The sequence below is a fragment of the Scyliorhinus torazame genome, chromosome 18 (assembly GCF_047496885.1).
Source record: "Scyliorhinus torazame isolate Kashiwa2021f chromosome 18, sScyTor2.1, whole genome shotgun sequence".
In the NCBI taxonomy this organism is placed as follows: Eukaryota; Metazoa; Chordata; class Chondrichthyes; order Carcharhiniformes; family Scyliorhinidae; genus Scyliorhinus; species Scyliorhinus torazame.
The window spans coordinates 158,611,896-158,634,209 of NC_092724.1; the positions used below are offsets into that span (position 1 = coordinate 158,611,896).

General features: G+C 47.3%; 1 protein-coding gene across 1 annotated transcript in view; it reads right to left on the reverse strand.

Annotated features, from left to right (window-relative positions):
* prkcab (protein kinase C, alpha, b) overlaps positions 1-22,314 on the reverse strand; it is a 489,840-nt gene that overhangs the window by 462,239 nt on the left and 5,287 nt on the right. The window lies entirely within an intron of this gene.

The following is a 22,314-nucleotide window of genomic DNA, read 5'->3' on the forward strand; positions in this document are numbered from 1 at the left end:
TGTGGAGATGCCGACGTTGGACTGGGATGAGCACAGTAAGAAGTCTTACAACACCAGGTAAAAGTCCAACAGGTTTGTTTCAAATCACTAGCTTTCGGAGCACTGCTCCTTCCGAAGTTTTAATGCAGGGAAGCATAACCCACTCAGCCAGCCAGCAAGAACAGGGGAAGCCCGAGGTTTGGTTTGGTTGAGTTCTTTAGTTGCAAAGCCCTCTCCAGTCAGGAGGGGGGTAACACCTGGATTATAACCTGTGTCATTACAGCATGGCAATTGATGGTTATAGACCCGTAGACAAACACAGCTCTGTAGGAGGTCAGCATGCTACAACATTGAGGAAACAATGCAGCACAATAGCCAACAAAGCTATGGTTGTCTTATGCCTGCCACTGTCTATTTGCTCCAAAAGGAAGGAGCATCCCTGGCAAAGAGCCTCATTGTCAGTTGTAAAGAAAGGAGGCAAAAATCGAGATTGCAATAAGCTGGTATAGCAGCAGCTAAATTCGGCGGCATCCCAGGGTGGGAAGGGGGGCAAGTAGAATTAAAGATCTGCGAAAACTGAGCCAAGCAGGTAAAACGTGACTGTGTGAGTGTGGAGGGTCCGCAATCTCAATGTGGCTACCACACAACATTTGGGTGTTGTACATCTCGGTGTTGATCCAAAACAGACTCCACACAGCAAGCCGTACCGTACTTCTGCTGGGAACTCTCTCCTGGGCAGTGACTGCACAGCAGTTTGACGGTCCACTATTTGGTGAACCATGGTTTCCAGGTGGAAGCCTCCACGAAAGTGGCAGCTCACAGCTTCACATCCAATGTCGCCTCTTTTGTGCAATGAAGGAAGAGCAAATTGGTCCTGGCCACAGCCCTTTGTCAAGTTCCATGTTACAGAAACAAAACAGTCCCGAGGCTGGAAAACTACATAACACAAGAGTGTTATGATTGGGTAGGCCATTCGGCCCCTCAAGCCTGCTCCGCCATTCAGCAAGATCACGGTCAATCTTTACGAACGGCACCACATTCCCCACCCTGTCCCCAGATCCCGTAATAATCCAAAACGTAATCAATCTGAACACGGAATATACTCACAGCTCTGCGCGAACGAGAATTTCAAAGAGTCACAAACTTCGAGTGACACAATTTAACCTCAGCCGAGTTTGAAATAGCTGGTTCCTTATTGCAGGACTAATTCTAGTCTCTTCAGCCAAAGGAATCAGTGCTTCAGCACTTATCCGGTCAAGCCCACTCAAATGTATGCATTTCAATCTTCCAAACTCTGGAGAAGATACGCCCATTCTACCCGATCTCTCAAATAATCAGCCACATGTAATTATGATGTGGAGATGCCGGCGTTGGACTGGGGTGAGCACAGTACGAAGTCTTACAACACCAGGTTAAAGTCCAACAGGTTTGTTTTGATGTCACTAGCTTTCGGAGCGCTGCTCCTTCCTCAGGTGAATGAAGAGGTATGTTCCAGAAACACATATATAGACAGATTCAAAGATGCCAGACAATGCTTGGAATGTGAGCATTAGCAGGTGATTAAATCTTTACAGATCCAGAGATGGGGTAACCCCAGGTTAAAGAGGTGTGAATTGTGTCAAGCCAGGACAGTTGGTAGGATTTCACAGGCCAGATGGTGGGGGATGAATGTAATGCGACATGAATCCCAAGTCCCGGTTGAGGCCGCACTCATGTGTGCGGAACTTGGCTATAAGCTTCTGCTCGGCGATTCTGCGTTGTTGCGCGTCCTGAAGGCCGCCTTGGAGAACGCTTACCCGGAGATCAGAGGCTGAATGCCCTTGACTGCTGAAGTGTTCCCCGACTGGAAGGGAACATTCCTGCCTGGTGATTGTTGCGCGATGTCCGTTCGTTCGTTGTCGCAGCGTCTGCGTGGTCTCGCCAATGTACCACGCTTCGGGACATCCTTTCCTGCAGCGTATGAGGTAGACAACGTTGGCCGAGTCGCACGAGTATGTACCGCGTACCTACATGTAATTATATCATGCCTTTAACATCGGAAATATTTCCAAGTCACTTCACGGGATAGTTATCAGACAAGAGGTGATGCCAACCTCCGAAAGAGAGGAGCTAGTTGAAGAGGTGGCAAAAAAAAAGGGTTTTAAAAGCAGCGCCTTCAAGAAAGTAGCTGCGGAAGAGAAATTTCAGAATGTAAAAATTACACAAATGTGCAAAAGCGAGCGTGCAAGTGTTGTTGCAGCTGTCTACTTAACTATTTAAATTTGTTTGCTCCATTATTAATCCATCAGTGATCTCTTGGTTTAGTGGCTTTAGGTGTGAGAAGTGGAACAGAGAACAGATTAGTGTAATGTGACATGACTGTAAGTCGCTCACTAAATCATTCTCAGTGTCAGGTTCGCTACAAGCTCAGTCCAGAATAAATTGTTCAGCTTTCCAAACAATCTCCTGTCTTCATAGAAGTCCCCATGTAATATCCCCACAAACATTATCCAAAATGTAACATTAAAGATAGCTTGTTCCACACACAGATATAAAGCTAGAACCTAATACTCCCCATTCTGGAGGAATTTATTTATTAGATGGGCAATGGGTACAATGCTAAAACAGTCTTTATATTGGGAAAGCAGGCAGCTAGAAACAGCACCGATATCTCCAGGATGTGGTGCCAAAAATCACCCTCTGGGGCTAGGGAGAAGACAGTAGCATTCCAATTCCATAGAATCCCTTCAGTGCAGAAGGAGGCCATTCGGCCCATCGAGTCTGCACCGACCCTCTGAACGAGCACCCTAGGCCCACTCCCCCACCCCATCCCTGTAACCCCACACATTGATCTTGGCTAATCCGCCTAACCTGCACATCTTGGGACTAAGGCAAGAAACCGGAGCGCCTGGAGGAAAATCACACAGACGCGGGGAGAACGTGCAAACTCCATACAGACAAGGTCGGAATCGAACCCTGGTCCCTGGCACTGTGAGGCAGCAGTGCTAACCCGTGTGCCACTATGACGCCTAATGCCATCCCCATGACCTCTACAGATTACAAACATATTCATGGAGAGCAGAATTTGAGAAAGGAATGCTTTCAAAACCAACTCTTACAGCCAGGGCAAGTCAGCAGATAGCACAACTGTGATCAGGCCCGACTGCCTGTCTCAACTCCTCTCAAATTATTGACAAAGCAGAAAAATGGAATTTATTCGTTTTTTCTAACCTATCCAGATTTTTTTTTTTTTTTAAAGTCACATCCACACCGAGACCAGAACAGCCATCAAGTAAAACTTAATAACCAATTTTCCATAATTGTCAAACACACCATCAGCACAGGTGGCAGCTGTGGGTTAGGCTCCAAACCAGACTCTCATGGGTTCAGATCCCACTCCAGACTTGGAACACAATAGTTTCGGCTGACACTCCAGTGCAGAGGTCACACGGTAAGAGCTGCTGGCTTTTGGAGGAGATATTAAAGCAAGACCCAGACTTTGTCGCTCCAGGCAGAGAGAAAAAGGTCCCATGGCACGATTTTGAAGAAGGGGGGGGGGGGTGGGGGGAGAAGTTATTCTCATAATTTCTAACAGGAAATAAGGACAGATTCTCTTCATACACCAATGCTCCAAGTTTCACAAGATCTTTAGTACAATTAGAAAAACCTCAAGGAGGGGCTTGGAAATAATGGCTGTGGGATCTTGTACATCCCTGTCCAGAGCACAGAAGGGTCCTTGGTTTAAGACAATGGGCGCAATGTAGCAGCTGTTCACGCCAGCGGGATACCCGATCCCACGCCAGGTGTCCTGGCGACGAGGGGTGCAGTCACCGGGAAATCCCCTCGACAACGGCGTGGTCAGTAAATCCTGCCCAATATGCTATTATATAGCATCATATAATAAAACATCTCACAGGAGTGTTATAGAAAGGAAACATCACAACAAGTCACTAAAGTAAATATTAGAAAAAAATGACCTGGTCAACAGGGTAGATCTGAAGGAGTAAATAGGTCGAGTGAGAATTCCAGAGTTGAGGGCCACGCCAGTCGGAGGCACGAATAACTCAATGGTGGAGTTAATAATACTGGGGATGCGCAGGTATCTTGGAGAGTTGTGTGGGGGGCGGGGGGGTTGAGAAGATTCCGGAGATGGGGAAGGCCAAGGCCATGGAGGCGTTTGAAAACAATGGATGAGAATTTTAAAATCGAGGCGTTGCTGAACTGGAAGCGAACATAGGTTAGTGAGGGAAGGGGTGATTGGCAAGGGCGACTTTGTGAAAGTTAAGAAACAGGCAGCAGAGTTTTGGATGACATCAAGTTTATGCTTCATCGAAAAGACGGTACCTGCTTCAGTGCAGCACTCCCTCAGTTATTATGGTATTGCTGTGTGGGATCTTGCTGTGTGCATTGACTGTCACATTTCTTATATTACAATAGTGTATACTTCATTAGCTGTGATCCTGAGATAGTGAAAGATGTGATACAAATACAAATTTGTTTTTCTCCCTTTGAGGTCGGTGCTTAAATTCTCTTTTATGAAATGTCACTAATTTTGGAATTTAAGTGTGCGATGACACAAAATATAAAATAAAAGATCAGCGTTTTTCAGACCAACCAATGTCCTCCCAACGGCTTCATGCATGTTACCCACCTGTCAGTACATGATGTCATCAAGTGGCTGTGAAATGGGATTGTTGTAATCAGGTCCTCGGTTACAAACCAGAACCTTTTACCCAGTAACCCAACACCCATTCAAAGAGCAACGGTAAAAACTACTTGAAACTAGATATAGTACCAGATCAGGTTACCGTAGTGTCCAAAAGCTAAAACGAATAACATTGGCATTTGTGCCAATGTAGGCGTGCACACCACATACAAGATGGGCATCGGTTGGTCTGTTTTGTTTTGGTGATGTGGTGGAATTGTGGGGCGAGGACATCAAGTCTTGTATCGCAGGATCTTTACCGTCCACCTGAAACACTGCCACAGCCACATGTGGGTCTCAGTTCTTGATCTCACTCGAAGGCAGACACTGACAACAACTCAGCATGCTGATCAAATGTTAACCTGGAGCCTTCCCCTGGTACCAAGATGGAGTTTGAACCCTCGACAGTTGGACTTGGGAGGCGAGAGTCTGACCAGTGGAGTAAAAATACCAACGAAAAAGATATTTTATTCTGCGCAGTTTTTGATGATAGAAATCCGGAGCTTTACATAACTGCAACAGGCTGAAGAGGGGGGTCAATGCACAAAAGGGAGGATGTTGTGTGAAGGTCTGGGACACCCTGAAAGCTCCTATTCCAGTTTAAGTCATTGCAAAATTCTTAACGAGATTAAAAAAGGGTACCACCCACCGAGGACTACTGTTCATTCAGCAGATTTAAACATTTTTAAACTGGATTTTTGTGGCTTAAGAAAGGCGATTGACAAAAGAACAGGAAGCAACGGAGGGAACATAAAACCGTGCAGTGATCTGGAATTCAGTGCCTGAGAGAGGGTGGTGGGTGCAGAAACAGTGTCAGGTAAGTACTTCAAAAGCACAGAGTCAGACTGATTTGGACAGCTCTTCTTAGGCATGATGGGCGAAATGGCCTCCTTCTGTGCTGTATCAATCTAACGGACTTGGGCATCATTTCAGGTTGGGCGGGCAACCTGCCTCTGGGCCAACCTGTGCACGCGCAGTCGGGACAGCACAATCCTGCGCATGTGTGGGGAACGTCTTACGCACGCCGGCCCCTCACCAACATGGCGGTGGTGTTCTGGGGCCGCACGCGGAAGGAGGTAAGCCGGGGGGGGGGGGGGGGGTGGGGGGGGAAAAGAGGCCGGCCCGCCGATTGGTGGGCCCCGGTCGCGGGCCAGGCCCCATCGGAGGCCACCCCGGTGAAGGAGACCCCTCCCTCCCCCACAGGCCGCCCCCCCCCCCCCACCCCCACCCCCCAGCATTCCCGCAGAGTTCCTGCCGGCAGCGACCAGGGGTGGACGGCGCCGTCGGGAACCTGTCGTGTCGTAGCGGCCGCTCAGCCCATCCGGGCCGGAGTATCGCCGCTCGCCGGTTCTCCAAGCGGCCCGGTGCGAATCGCGCGCCGCTGGTTTCCGAGGGGTGGGAGAAACGCATGGGGGTGCGGGGTCGAGGCGGCGTGGCGCGATTCGCGCGGCACCCCGGCGATTCTCCCACCCGGCGTGTGTGGTGGGGGGGGGGGGGGGGAGAAATAGTGCCCATATTTCCCACTGATTAAGAACAGAGCAGTTCCAGACCATAGTATAGTCTTGGTTTCAACCCCCCTCCCCAACCCAATGTCACAACTCAGGGAGACCGTAACAAGAACAAGTCAACAAATTGCAGGTGAAAGTACCAAGGGAGATAGCGTCAACACAGAAATCTAGGGAGGCCTCTGCAACCTTGAATTAGCTACAAGGTCGAAAGGCCAGAAACAAGAAGTGCTCATTCAGTCCATTGCTGCCAAAGTGAGAACCAGAGTGGCTATCGAAAGCTCAGAGGAGAAGTAGTGAAATAAATAAAGAGAAGCAAAGAAAGATTACAAGAAGAGACTGGCAACCAACATGAAGGGGAATCCAGAAGGCTTTCAAAGCTGCACGAGAGTAAACGGATGGTAAAAGAGGAACGAGACTATAAGAAACCAAAAGGGAGATTACTGCATGGAGGGAAAGGGCATGTTGAAGCACTGTCCTTACCAAGGAGGAAGGGGCAACCAAACCTGTTGATGGGGATACTGGATGGGCTAAAAACTGATCAAGCAGTGTTTTAGAAAGGCTGTCGTTACTGTACTTGGCAGGTCATCAGGTCTGGATCAGGTGCATCCAAGCATACAAAGGGAAATATGGGTCAAACCGCGGAGGCACTGCCCATAATCTTCCTTAAATACAGGGGTGGTACCAGTGGATTGGAGCATTGCAGTAAAGTTAAGTCAGCAACTTCAGACCAGTCAGTTTAACCTCAGTGGTGGGAAAGGTTTTTTAGAAATAGCAATCTGGGACAATATTAATCGTCTCTTCGACAAGTGTGGATTATTGAGGCAAGTGAGCACAGTTGTTCAGGGAAAAGTCTGTAACTAACTTGATTGCGCTTTCTGATGAGGTAACAGAGGGTTGATGATGGTCATGCAGTTGATGTGGTGTAAATAGACTTCCAAAAAGTATCTGATAAAATGCTACGTAAAAGGCTCGTCAGAAAAGTTAAAGCTCATGAAATGAATACAAGGGACAGTGGCAGCATGGGCACAGGGTGACTGTGTGACAGGAAACAGAATAATGATGAGTAGTTGTTTATCAGAATGGAAGAAAGTTAAAAAAAACAAAACAAAAATGATACACGGAGGTTCTCCAGTGGTGGGTGCTAGGACTCATTCTTTGCTTAAATCTATATTAATAACCTTGACTTGAAGGTGCAGGGCACAATTTCAAAATTTGCAGGCGGCATAAAACTTGTAAGTACTGTGAACTGTGAGGAGCATAGTCATACTTCGAGAGGACAGACAGGACGATGGAATGGAAGGACACCTGCAGACAAGTGTGAAATGATAGTTTTCAGTAGGATGAGGAGAGGCCGTATAAAATAAATTGTCCAATTCCAAAGGGGATGCAGGGGCAAAAAGACCTGGGGGTACATTTGCAAAGCCCGTTGGAAGGGGTCAGGGCAGGTTCAGAAAGCGGTTACAAGGCCAACGGGATCCTAAGCTTTAGAGACAGAAGCAGGGTGGACAAAAGCAAGGGGCTGGTGGTGAACCTTTATAAAACACAGGGTCAACTGGAGCACTGTGTCCAGTTCTGGAGCACAGTGTCCAGTTCTGGAGCACAGTGTCCAGTTCTGGAGCACAGTGTCCAGTTCTGGAGCACAGTGTCCAGTTCTGGAGCACAGTGTCCAGTTCTGGAGCACAGTGTCCAGTTCTGGAGCAGTGTCCAGTTCTGGAGCACAGTGTCCAGTTCTGGAGCACAGTGTCCAGTTCTGGAGCACTGTGTCCAGTTCTGGAGCACTGTGTCCAGTTCTGGAGCACTGTGTCCAGTTCTGGAGCACGGTGTCCAGTTCTGGAGCACGGTGTCCAGTTCTGGAGCACGGTGTCCAGTTCTGGAGCACGGTGTCCAGTTCTGGAGCACGGTGTCCAGTTCTGGAGCACGGTGTCCAGTTCTGGAGCACTGTGTCCAGTTCTGGAGCACGGTGTCCAGTTCTGGAGCACGGTGTCCAGTTCTGGAGCACGGTGTCCAGTTCTGGAGCACGGTGTCCAGTTCTGGAGCACGGTGTCCAGTTCTGGAGCACGGTGTCCAGTTCTGGAGCACGGTGTCCAGTTCTGGAGCACGGTGTCCAGTTCTGGAGCACGGTGTCCAGTTCTGGAGCACGGTGTCCAGTTCTGGAGCACTGTGTCCAGTTCTGGCACCACACTTTAGTACAGAGGTGAAGACATTAGATAGTTCTGAAAACGATTTAGGAGAATAATCCCAGGGACGAGAGGCATCAGTCATCTGGATAGCTTTAAAGGAGCTGCACCTGGTTTCCTCGGAGAACGGAGGGTTAAGAGAAGATTTAATAGAGGTATTAAAATCACAAAGGGTTTGGACAGAGTAGACGGAGGGAAACTGTGCACGATGGCTAAAGGGTTGAGAACTGGACGGCACTAATTTATGGGGACTGCCAAAAGCAGCAGCAACAAAACAGAGAAAAGGCTTTTTCTACACAGCGAGTAATTAGAACTCCCACCACAGACTATGTCGGGGAGAATTCTGGTGTAAATAATTCCTCAATTCCCAGAATTGGAATTATTCACCCGTGTCCTTGGCGGCATGAGGCGGTGGTGCGTACCACTGCCCCACCGTGCCGCCCCCTGCACAGATTTAAGTTAAGAGGCAGGAGTTTCGAGGGGTTGCGAGGAAAAGCCTTTTCCCCCAGAGGGTGGCTGGAATCGGGAACTCCTGCCTGAAAGAGTGAACGAGGCGGGAACCCTCGACATTCAAGAAGCATTTAGAGGAGCACTTAAATGCCATAGCATACACGTTTACAGACAAAGTGCTCGAAAATGGTATTGGATGGCCAGCACCGACATGGTGGGCTGAAGGGCCCCTTTGTGCGATAAACCATTATGACTTATGAGATAGTTTGGTTACAGGTGCGGCCTAACATGATGTATCACCAGCACTTGAAGATTATGGATCTGGTAGTTTGCACTACTTTTGGATTTCAGATCCCATCGCACAGGATAGACGACAGAAATAGTGCTCTCATAACCGAGCCTCGACCCAAGGAATAGACAGGATCTGGTGACTGCACACACAGACACATCAAAAAGATTTGCAATTCTATGGTAGCTTTTAACACCTCAGAACATCCCAAAGCACTTTACAGCCAATGAGTTATTATCGTTACGTACGAAAGACACCAGCTAATTTATGCACAGCAAGCTCCCACAAACAACAATGTGATAACAGTCAGATAGCATGCATTTTGTGCTTTTGATGGAGGGCTAAATATTGGCCAGGGCACCGAGGATAATTCCCCTGTCCTTCTTCAATAGTCCCACGAATGATTTTTGTCCATCTCAGAGGCAAACAGAAGCTCAGTTTGCACATCATCTGAAAAATGGCACCTCTGGCAGTGCAGCACACCTGCAGCGCCGCAGTGGAGGCTCAGGCTAGATTTTTATGCTCTAACACTGGAGTGGAACTTCAACCCAGAGAGTCTCACCAACTGAGCCACATGTGACACCAGATGGTAACTGGGCACAGGCTAGCTTCGGAGCAGTCAGTCACGCGCAGGGAGGGACCTGGCATCGTGATACAGTTTATAACTACCATAGAAATTATTATGTGGAGATGCCGGCGTTGGACTGGGGTGAGCACAGTACGAAGTCTTACAGCACCAGGTTAAAGTCCAACAGGTTTGTTTCGATGTCACTAGCTTTCGGAGCGCTGCTCCTTCCTCAGGTGAATGAAGAGGTCTGTTCCAGAAACACATATATAGACAAATTCAAAGATGCCAAACAATGCTAGGAATGCGACCATTAGCAGGTGATTAAATCTTTACAGATCCAGAGATGGGGTAACCCCAGGTTAAAGAGGTGTGAATTGTGTCAAGCCAGGACAGTTGGTTGGATTTCGCAGGCCAGATGGTGGGGGATAAATGTAATGCGACATGAATCCCAGGTCCGTGTTGAGGCCGCACTCATGTGTGCGGAACTTGGCTATAAGTTTCTGCTCGGCGATTCTGCCGCGACAGGACCCGCGACAACGCAGAATCGCCGAGCAGAAACTTATAGCCAAGTTCCGCACACATGAGTGCGGCCTCAACTGAGACCTGGGATTCATGTCGCATTACATTCATCCCCCACCATCTGGCCTGCGAAATCCTACCAACTGTCCTGGCTTGATACAATTCACACCTCTTTAACCTGGGGTTACCCCATCTCTGGATCTGTAAAGATTTAATCACCTGCTAATGGTCGCATTCCTAGCATTGTTTGGCATCTTTGAATTTGTCTATATATGTGTTTCTGGAACAGACCTCTTCATTCACCTGAGGAAGGAGCAGCGCCCCGAAAGCTGGTGACATAGAAACAAACCTGCTGGACTTTAACCTGGTGTTGTAAGACTTTGTACTATAGAAATTATTTGCATGATGGAATCATGTGCAAGGTTTGCAGATGTTATCAAACAGCGATTCTCAGCATGCAAAATTTTTTTTTTTAAAAAGCAGGCTGCAGGCAGTTGCAATTTAATAGGAAGAAATTACATTCTACAGACAAAAGCACAGAACAAATTGAAAATGTGCTCACGGTGACCACAGCTGATCCCCTATCTCAACGCCTTACTCCAGCCGCACCCCCCCCGCCGCACCCCCCCCCCCCCCCACCCCCCCCTTACTCCTTGAGATCTAGAAATCTATTTCCTTCTTAAATACATTCAGTGATCTGGCCTCCACAGCCTTCTGTGGTAGAGAGGTCCACCACACTCTTGGTGAAGTTACCTAATCGGTCTGCAATTCCGTTTTCCCCCTCCCTCCTGTTTTAAATAAATAGCGGGGTTACATTTGCCACCCTCCAATTTGCCAGAATTGTTCCAGAATCTGCAGAATTTTGAAAGATGCACCAAATGCATCGACTATTTCCATGGCCACCTCCTTCAGTACCCTGGGATGTAGATGATCAAGTACGGGGGTTTGCCGACTTTCAGTCCCGTTCATTCCTCCAACACTACTTTTTAGTAATACTAATTTTCTGCCAATTCCTCCTTCGGTGTAGACCCTCGATTCCTCGGCATTTCCGCGAATTTATTTACATCTTCCTCCATGAAGACAGAACTGAAGAAGTAATCGTTTAACCGCTCGGCTATTTCCTCGTTCTGTGTTATAAATTCTCCTGTTTCCGACTAAGAGACCTAACGTTTGTCTTCACTAGTCTCTTTCTTGTTATATACTTATAGAAGCCTTCACAGTCCCCTTTTATGTTACTTCCAAGTTTACTCTCATACTCTATTTTGTCTCTCTTAAATCAATCTCTTTGTCTTCCTTTGCTGAATACTGAAATTCTCCCAATCCTCCAGCTTGCTACGTTTTCCTCGCAACTCATCCTGGTGACCAATTAGCAAAGACCTTTATGTCATGTAAAACGGAGAACCCTTCAAACCCAGTGAACATTCAATAATAATTTCAAATCCGAAAGAATGACAGATTTTTAACCACACGAGGCTATTAAAGGATATGAAGCCACGGCAGGTATGTGGAGTTACAATTCAGATCAGCTATGAGCTCAATTTAGGCTAGAACAGGTTTGAGGGACTGAATGGCCCATCCCTGTTCCTATTGCCCTTGGGAGCAGTAACATGGTCAATCCAGACAGGATTCAAACTCAAGGATCTGGGCAACGTGCCAAGTGATCCTCCATGTCGAGAGATGCCAGTATCTGCCATGGGGAAGTTCTTGTACAGATGCCAAGTGCAACCCACAGAGAATTTACTAGAGCACTGGCAACAATCTCGGGAGTGAATCTCTCCAATAACCTCCCAATTTCAAACACAGCAGTTGGTAAATTAATAATTCCGAGCTGGAGTTTGAAACACATTTTACATTTAGGCAGGTCTCCAAATGTAGCATTTCCACAAGAAATGCCTTAGTCTGCAATGCAGCATTTCAGTTGAAAAATGCTATTTCTAAAATTATATCTGGGCTCAGCGAGCCCACATCTGAAATAGCATGTGCAACCTCAGTACTTTTTAAAAAAAGACAAGTTATTCTTAAACAGCTAACCCATCATCTGGGATAACTACAAACTTAGCTTTATGAAAAGCAACAGCTACAAGGACTACACTCAACTTTCACCCAACTTCATTGTCTATTGGAACCATACAGTTTCAACACTCACACCTACTCTAGCACTTGCTACGGTGAACAGAGACGTGCTCTGGTTGTTTTCAAGGGTTAGCTATTGAGGGAAAGGAATGAAAAGAGATGCAGAGGAGTCAATGGGCAAGGAAGAGAGCATCTGGGCAACCCATTTATTTGGACAGGGAGGATAACGCACACCAAAGCTATTTGGGTGTTGGGGGTGGGGGGGCTCCTTTGACACTCCACTCCCCCATCAGGATGGAGGGGAGTATCTGTGGAACGTGGGGTCAGCACTGATCACAAGACGAGGGTGAGGTACCATCCCCATCTGCTGCGGAGCTCGGTAATCCTGAACTCCAAGATTGGAAGAGGGAGCTGGCAACATACAGGAGCGGGCTGCCCAGAGTAGATGACAGCGAAATGAACACATGGCAGGGACACAACGGCCTCCATCACCGCGAGTAATCCCAGCTGCTAACAACGGCAATCGCCATCTGCTGAATCCCAACAGCCAAATTTCAGGAACGCTGCTAAAAGGAAAGAGGATACAGATCAAACTAGGGATGTAGAGCACAAAGAAACATCTGCACTAATACAGCAGATGCTCAGAATTACTCACAGCCAATGGCTTCTCCCAAGAGCAGGATAAGAGGAACTTCAGGGGTAAAGGCAACACCTGGTGTAGCAGCTAGGTTCCATTCCTACCGGGTTAATTGATCTGAACCAGGTTGCTCGTCAGTGGCTCGCAAGTAGCCCTGGGTGGGATCAGGAGAAAAGGCACTGTTCCCCCTGCAGTGCAAACTAGTTAAAGCGATCAGAGATGAATGTAATAATAATCTTTAATGGTGTCACAAGTAGGCTTACATTAACACCGCAATGAAGTTACTGTGAAAATCTCCTCGTCGCCACATTCCGGCTTCTACACTCGGGTACACAGAGGGAGAATTCAGAATGTCCAATTCACCTAATAAGCACATCTTTCGGGACTTGTGGAGGAAACCGGAGCACCCGGAGGAAACTCGCGCAGACACGGGGAGAACGTGCAGACTCCGCACAGATAGTGACCCAAGCCGGGAATCAAAATCGAGTCCCTGGCGCTGTGAAGCAACAGTGCTAACCACTGTGCCGCCATGCCTCCCTAGTGACGTGCCATCCGATTCTGCTCATCCTCCCCTTCCCCCATAATAATGATGGTCCAGGTTCTCAAGTAAAGAACGAAAACTAGAGTGAAACGGCTGAAGAATATTGGGGTCTGATGATATATAACCCAGCATTGATTGAGAGACGGGAAAGGAAGTTGAAGAAAACTGATCTGGGCCTGGAGATAAAGCACACTTGCCCTGAATGGGAGAGTGCTGGAAAAGGAGCAAAGTACAGGCAAATACACTTTTGAACACTGTAACCCTGCCTCTCCAGCTACTGGTACATTGCTGCACTGAAGCAACAAGTACATCTGGCTACTCGAACACACTGTGCCACATCCAAAGAAAGCTTCAACATCAACTTTTACTTTAAAAAAAAAGCATTTTTGAGGCATTTATAATTTTAACATATCAACATTCTAAATAGCAGAGTGGTCGGACACATGCAAAAAGCCCACAGTAGCATACCCGACTTCTCCCTGTCTCAAGTCCTAGCTACCCATATATTAGATTCCCTGCCCCTATTCTCCACTCCCACACCTCCTCCTCCCCCCCCCCCCCCCCCCACCATCCTGCTGACGGTCAGTTTTACTTCAAGAAGTCGATGAACGGCTGCCAACTCCGAGCGAACCCCTGTAATGAACCCCTTAAGGCAAACTTAATCTTCTCTAGCCTGAGAAACCCTGCCATGTCACTGACCCACACCCCCGACGTTGGATCCTCCTCCCCCCCCCCCCCCCCCCCCAACGTGCTCCAGTATCTTCCAACACACCAAATATTGCCACTTCTGGACTCGGAGTCACCCTCCCTTCCAGGACCTCCGACATGACATCCGAGAATCCCTGCCAAAATCCCCCAACATCAACTTTTACTTATGTAGCACCTTTCTCATAGTAAACCATCCCAAGCTGCTGTACCAGGAGCTTAGTCAATGTAAATTTGACGCTGAAACACAAAAGGATAAATGAGAGCAGATGACCAAAGGCTTGGTGAAAGAGGTAGTAGATTTTAAGGAATGTCTTCAAAAGGAGAGAGAGAGAGGGGGATAAGTGGAGACATTTATAGAATGAGAATTCCACAGCTCAGGGCTTAGGCAGGTGAGAATTATTAAAAAGCTGTTGCAATACCAGGGGTCAATATAGATCAGCAAGGGTATGAACAGGGTATGAACAGGACGGGGTGTTGGAATATCAGGCAGCAGAGTTTGCTGAACTCTCTGGAAAACAGGCGAGTGGCCTGGGAAGCACTGGGAATAGGCGCATTCGGAGGGCAACTGGCACAAAATTGATTTCTAAAGGCCAACAGCAGCAATGTATAAAAAAAGATAACTTCAACTTATTAAACATTGGCCCTCAGTGAATCTGGCTGGTGTACTCTGGGATTGTCATTGTCTGCACCAAGCCTGCACACACACCTGGAGACATCAGCACTGCACACTCCCAAATTTCTGTCAACGGGTAATAACTAGCAAAGCCCTCATTCCATCCACAAGTTGGGACAGGGGAGGTTGCACACAATTGAATTTATCTTCAGAGACAGCTGCAAACCCGTCTTCTTAACAACTAGAAAACTACAGTGAACACGCAGACGCAGGCAGAGTCAACACCGCACTAACTGCCAGTATCAACTCCAGAATCTTAAATACTTCTCCCGCCAACAGCTCCTTCACAGCTTTCTGCCATTGGCGATGAGGTATTTAATTTCACGTTTGAGTAAATGAAGAGAAAGTGTTTTCACCTGTGGGAGAATCAGTAACCAGTGGACATGGATTTTAGAGAACTGGAGGGAAAAAAACAAGGAGGGCGAGGAGGAGAACTTTTTAAAAAACACAAGTCGTGGTATGGAGTCTGTTAGTCTTCATTTATTTCGGATTGATGAACTTGATGTAGGTGTTCGGGACACAGTTCACTAGTTTGCAGATGATAATAAATTTACGCAAAGGTCAAGACTGTAGATGATGCTCAACTGCTTCTTTGACTTGTGGTGCATTGGGGGTTTGGGCTAGCGAGTGGCAGATCTTGTTCAACTTCCAAAAGTGTCGCTTCATGCATGTGGAGTGGATGAATGTGGAATATTTCAACGGAAAAGAGAGAGAATACTTTATCCAAGGTTGAGATCTCAAGCTCATGGGCAATGTCATAACAAACGGCTAAACATATCAGTTTGTCGATGCCAGAGGTAGACGGTCCAGGCCCACCGTCTCACACGGTGGGTAATATTCAGACTTTGCGGAGAGGAAGATTGAAGCATCTTAGATAGGCTCAAGGTGCTGGAACTCTACGCTTTAGAGAAACATAGATTTGTGGGGGGTCTGATCCAGGTTTATAAAATGATGGAGAGAGTGGGGGGTGGGAGGGAGGAGAGAGAGAGAGAGTGGGGGGGGGGGGAAAGAGAGAGAGAGAGAGAGAGAGAGAGAGTGGGGGGGGGGGGGGAAGAGATTATGGTGTACTGTGTTTCAAAGCACAAATCGCCACACATCTTCTCTACTGAGTAGTACTACACTCCGTATGCTTCACCTGATGCCTGTGTCTACGTATTTACATTGCGTATTTTATGTTCGCCCTATGTATTTTCTTTGTGTGTCTGGAATGATCTGTCCGAGCTGTACGCAGAACAATATTTTCACTGTACTTCGGTACACGTGACAATAAACAAATCCAATCCGAATTATCTTTGAACAGTTATTGTTGATATATTACGAAAGGAAAATTAAAATATTACCCAAATAACTTGGTGAGGTCAAGGAAGAAAATTCAAAAAGGTAAAGGGAAAGTCACCACAGACTGCTGTCCCCTTTGAGGGGGAGGTGTGACTGCTGGTCATTTAACCCAAGTTTCATCACACCTCAGGCGAGGGGCAAGTTTGAGACGGTGGGGCCTTCATGAAAAAATAAAATAAAATAATGCAGCGAAAATGATAAGAGGGGATAAGGGGGGGCAGGAATAAAGTTAAAACCCAGGGCAGCATGGTCGCACAGTGGTTAGCACTGTTGCTTCAGCACCAGGATCCCGGGTTCGATTCTCCACTGGGTCACTGTCTGTGCGGAGTCTGCACGTTCTCCCCGTGTCTGCGTGGGTTTCCTCCGGGTGCTCCGGTTTCCTCCCACAAGTCCCGAAAGACATGCTGGTTAGGTGAATTGGACATTCTGAATTCTCCCTCGGTGTAGCCGAACAGGCGCCGGAATGTGGCGACTAGGGGCTTTTCACAGTAACTTCATTGCAATGTTAATGTAAGCCTACACTAATAAAGATTATTATTAGGTAGGGTTTCTACTTTTGTTTTTCACTCACAGGATATTCAAGGGAACAAGAATTCGGCCAGAGATTTTACCCAGATTATCATCAACCACTGGATGTTCAAGGACAATGAACAGAATGTTAAACACGGATTACATAAAGGCTGCTCTTATATAAATCTGCATGATGAAAATGACAGCTTCAGGAAATTTCATATTGAAGTGACAACTGATCACAAAGAACAGTTTCTAAACTGGTCTCATTTTACCATTCAGCAGAACATAAATTGCAAACAGATTTGAAAAGAGCAGGTGCTAGCTGTTCTGGTATAATTCAGAGTTCAACATCCTTCCTTTCTCCCTCCAACAACCTTTTACACTCCCCTTCCAACTGCTGTCAGTTTTCAGCAGGTTTCATGAAAGGGAGAGGTACAGAAAACAATAGAGGCTGCAGCACTTAGTCCAGATACAGGCTTGGTGCACTCAGACGGCAGGACAGGCTTGGTGCACTCAGACGGCAGGACATGCTTGGTGCACTCAGACGGCAGGACAGGCTTGGTGCACTCAGACGGCAGGACAGGTTTGGTGCACTCAGACGGCAGGACAGGCTTGGTGCACTCAGACGGCAGGACAGGCTTGGTGCACTCAGACGGCAGGACAGGTTTGGTGCACTCAGACCCAAGCAAGATCCCAGCATAGAAAGAAATAACTTTACAAACTCTGGATGTCCCAAGTACTTTATAGTTAATGAAGTAATTGTGAGCAACTTCATTGCAGCGTTAATGTGAGCCTACTTGCGACAATAAAGATTATAAAAGGGCGGCACGGTGGTTAGCACTGTTCCTTCGCAGCACCAGGGTCCCAGGTTCGATTCCCGACTTGGGTCACTGTCTGTGCGGAGTCTCCACGTTCTCCCTGTGTCTGCGTGGGTTTCCTCCGGGTGCTCCGGTTTCCTCCCACAAGTCCCGAAAGACGTGCTGTTAGGCCATTTGGACATTCTGAATTCGCCCTCTGTGTACCCGAACAGGCACCGGAGTGTGGCGACTAGGGGCTTTTCACATTGTGACAATAATAAAGATTATTATTAAGTGCAGTTACATTTGTAACATAGCCGAAGCCAATTTGAACACATTAAGGTCCCACAAAAGCAATGTGGTAACAAACAGGTAATCTGTCCATGTGACATTGGTTCAGTAATAAATATTGGCTGGGATACCAGGGAGAATGACCCTCCTTTCTTCCCAAATAGCTCAATTAGATCGTTTACATCCACCCAAGAGGTCAGACACAAGATGGTATCATCTCCACCAGTGCCGCACCAGGGCAGCACGGTAGCACAGTGGTTAGCACAACCGCTTCACAGCTCCAGAGTCCCAGGTTCGACTCCCGGCTTGGGTCACCGTCTGTGCGGAGTCTGCACGTTCTCCCTGTGTGTGCGTGGGTTCCCTCCGGGTGCTCCTGTTTCCTCCCACTGTCCAAAGATGTGCAGGTTAGGTGGATTGGCCATGCTAAATTGTCCTAAGTGTCCAAAATTGGCCTTGGTGTTGGGTGGGGTTACTGCGTTATGGGGTGAAGGTGTGGGCTTGGGTAGGCTGCTCTTTCCAAAGGCCGGTGCAGATGGGCCGAATGGCCTCCTTCTGCACTGTTAATTCTATGATCTATGACGTCCAAAGGATGGTACCTCAAACAGTGCCACACTGAAGGCCAGTCTTGGTTTACATGCTCAAGAACTCAGAATTCTTTGGACTGAGGCTCGCATTCCCGATCTCCTTATTCCGAGGCCCGAGTTCTTCCCGTTAAAAGTCACGGCAGCACCAGCCTCAGGTTCTTGGTTATCATTATCAGCAGGGAGAGTTAAATTATTTAGTGGAGGGGGATGCCTGGTTTAGAGGTGTCAACAATGGAAGTCTGTAAAATAAAAGGGATTGGAGTCAGTCCACTGGGATCAGCTAGTTCGGAAAATGTTTCTTTTTGCAGAGTCAGGATCCTCCGGAATAGAGTACCGAAAGTGGCAATATGGATTCAACGTGATTCTTTAAAAGGGGAACTTGACAAGATGCTGAGATAAGACGTCTGCAGCCACCCAGGACAAATTGCCAGTTAGCTGGGGTCGTAAAGGATTTAGTGGTTTCTGTTGTCTCTCAGACTGTTGCCTGTGGAAGTCGGAAGCATTTCTCCACTGTTGCTGTGCCTTTTCTTCCACTCCTCCTCCCCCCCCCCCGCCCCCGGGAGAACACGTAGTCAGGGAAGGGGCTGAGTCAGTCATGAAGGCCAGGTCACATTTGGGCAGGAGTGCTGTTCATTCCGAATTTTGGGAGGATCCGGAATAGTGTCGTCTGTGGCCCAGCGTTACACTTTCACCCCAGTGCTAGACGCTTCTGCAGTTCAAGAGCCAAGTCTGAGGCTTGAGCAGCACAAAAAAAATTGAGACTGACACTTTGTACAGTGCAGAGTGTGAGCTGCAAGGTCAGAGTGCGATCTTCCAGACGTGACATTAAACTGTGATCCCAGCTGCTTGTTCAGGTGGTTGTAAAAATAATTAAATTTTCCAAAGAGGAGCAGGGGTGATCTGACCAATATTTATCCCTCAATCAACATGACTATCGATTGATGCCGGCCCCGGGGTCACTGTCCGTGTGGAGTTTGCACATTCTCCCCGTGTCTGCGTGGGTTTCACCCCCACAACCCAAAGATGTGCAGGGTAGGTGGATTGGTCACGCTAAATTGTCCCTTTGGGAAAAAAATGAATTGGGTACTCTAATCAAAAATGTTTAATTAAAATAAATAAATGTGTCAAGTGTCTGTTTACGGGAGACTGCTCTCCACTGGAATTCAAAAGTGTGAGTGTATATTTTATATATCTATCTTATTACGTATAGATTGATGTTTCTTTTGTTTCGGTCGCCTTTGCGACTCAGACGAAAGCACAGCGAGTTGTGTGCCGCATGTTATACTGAACACTTGATCAAAGAGCTCAGCACTCGTTCTTCTGCCAAATTCTAAGCAACAAAGAACTAAGAGACTTGGATTCCCTTCTCACAGCATCAGAAGTGCACGTCACAGGGAGAAAGTGGCAGCTTTCCTCTGCTTCAGTGCGTATGAACAGACCCCGAGCTCAAATCAAAACTCAGTAATATGCTGCATCCATGCGCCAGGGAAAGGAACCCACCCCCAGCTCCTCCACCCTCTCCCTCACCACTAAACAAAGAAGAAGTAACCCAAATATTATCCTCCGCCTTTGCCCATGAAGGCGGAAGCAACATTCAGGACATGGCTCTTGTTGCCCACCTTAGTAATAACAAGCAGCATCCATTTGCCCAGGGGTGACAGCAGGAGACTCAGGAACACTGGTCAGCATCTGGTCAAGTCCAGCGCACTAAACTAGAACACAAGTTGGTTTTATTTCTCTCCCCACTAAAGGAGAGCGAGGCAGTCCCCCGAGCCTGTTTCACCATTCAATAAATTGATGTTTGAACCTACCTTAAACTCCTCTCTCCTAGGGTGGCACGGTGGCGCAGTGGCTAGCACGGCTGCCTCGCGGCACCAAGGACCCGGGTTTGATCCCGGCCCCGGGTCACTGTCCTTGTGGAGTTTGCACATTCTCCAGGACCTGGGTTCGATCACGGCCCCGGGTCACTGTCCGTGTGGAGTTTGCACATTCTCCCAGTGTCTGCGTGGGTTTCACCCCCACAACCCAAAGATGTGCAGGGTAGGTGGATTGGCCACGCTAAATTGCCCCTTCATTGGAAAAATTACAAATTTTTAAAACTCCTCTTTTTTTTTGACCCATCCCCATAACTCTTAATCACTTCATGTCCAACAATCTAGCAATCACAGTCTTGACTGAACTCAACGACTGCAAAGCTGCAGCTCACGACAGCAATTCCTGGTGTGTTTCTAGACATTCACCTTTCCCTTAATAAAAAAAAACGTAATTTGTGGTTTTACTTTTTTTCTTCAGTAACCCAGCGCGTATAAAGCTGCCCAGTCTCAGGGTGAGACTGCCAACACAGTAAAGGGACAGATCTCGCACAGCATACCTTATAGCCTTCCCTAGCACACTCTTTGCTCAAGGTAGACATATTATCACCAGCGTGCAGCAAAATAAAACCCTGCTCTCGGTGGGTAGTGCAACAGTGTGCGTCTCACTGGGCACTGCAGGTAAACTGTGGCCTCTTAGCACAGAACTGACTGACTTGCAATTTACAGACAAGAGGGAGTGAAGGGAAACAATTTTTAAGTAAAGGGAAACAAAGTAATTGTCTGCCTGGAAACTCCCACTGCAGTAGCAATAATCACTGTTACAATCTCTGAGTAACATTTCCTTAAACAGAGCCCTCCATTTTCAGAATCTTCATTAAACCACACCATACCTCGTCACAAGGCTGCCCAAGGACTCCCTGCAATGGAGCAAATGGCTCACAGGGCAAATGTCACAAGTACGCAAACACACACAAATAAGGAAGGCTGGTGTACCAGAACAACAGTTTAAAAGGAGTGGACTACAATCCTGCAAGGAACTCCAGCTAAACAAGCAGTGTTTTTGCTGACAAATGCATTCCTTAGTTACGTAGGAAAAACTGTTGCCGAGATTCAAGGATAAGCTTCCAAGTTCTCAAACTGCACAGCAAGCCTACTGTATTTGGATAGATCAGACAGGGAAAAAAATTGTGCTGACATCAATTGTATGCAGAGCATCTACCCAACCCAAACTTTCCACCCGGTCAAAAATCTCATAGGCAGGATGCAAATGCAATTTTTAAATTCCAATATATATATTTTTTCCATTGCTGTTCTCACTGCAGGAGTCTCCCTACATTCAAATGCAAGGTCGGAAATGGCAAACGCACAGAGGGGCATGCGTAACATTTCAGAACGTTACAGAATGTAAACCTGTAGCAATCTGAGAAGCTTTCTGTTCCTCGCACAGAGGATTAGCGAGAAAACCAGGGCTGCTACCTAGACTGATGAATAGGGAAAAGATTGACTTCACTGGCCTCAGCAGACAGAGTAAGAGGTGGAGGGCCTAACAGATAGATACAGGTTTGGCCAAAAGCTGCATTTGGGACATTCATTTAGCCTACTCACTGCATTCTCATACTGCAGGCTTCACAGATATCGTGGAGTTAGAGCCATCCGGAGTGTTTCCAACTCATCCACACTTTCAAATGCACCTCACACTTACTGATTACATCCAAGGAAGTTGCTCAGATCTCCAATAAAGTGTGACCCAGTGAAAGTGGGATTGTCGACCTTTGCATAGATGCATGACAAATCATTATAATAAACAACTGCAGAGGTACAGAGACAAGGGACTGGCATATACCAACCAGACAAAACTGACACTCGACAGTCACAATCAAATGGCAAAATACCACCCTCAGAATGAGGAACAAACAGGAAAATAAAACTGATGACTGGACACCAGCTGTCAGGGTGTAACTAGCATTAGTAGACACAGCAATTAGAAGTTTGTGTATTAAAAGCATCAAAGTCACCACTTCCTCAATCTCACCACATATCGATTGAATCGGTACCAGGCAAGCCCATCACTTGAGACATTCCACATTGTGTTTCAGGCAGGATGCAATACTTGTACTTTATTCGCTTTATTACAGGGGCCAGCAATCATTCTCTGTGTGGGATTGTCCTCT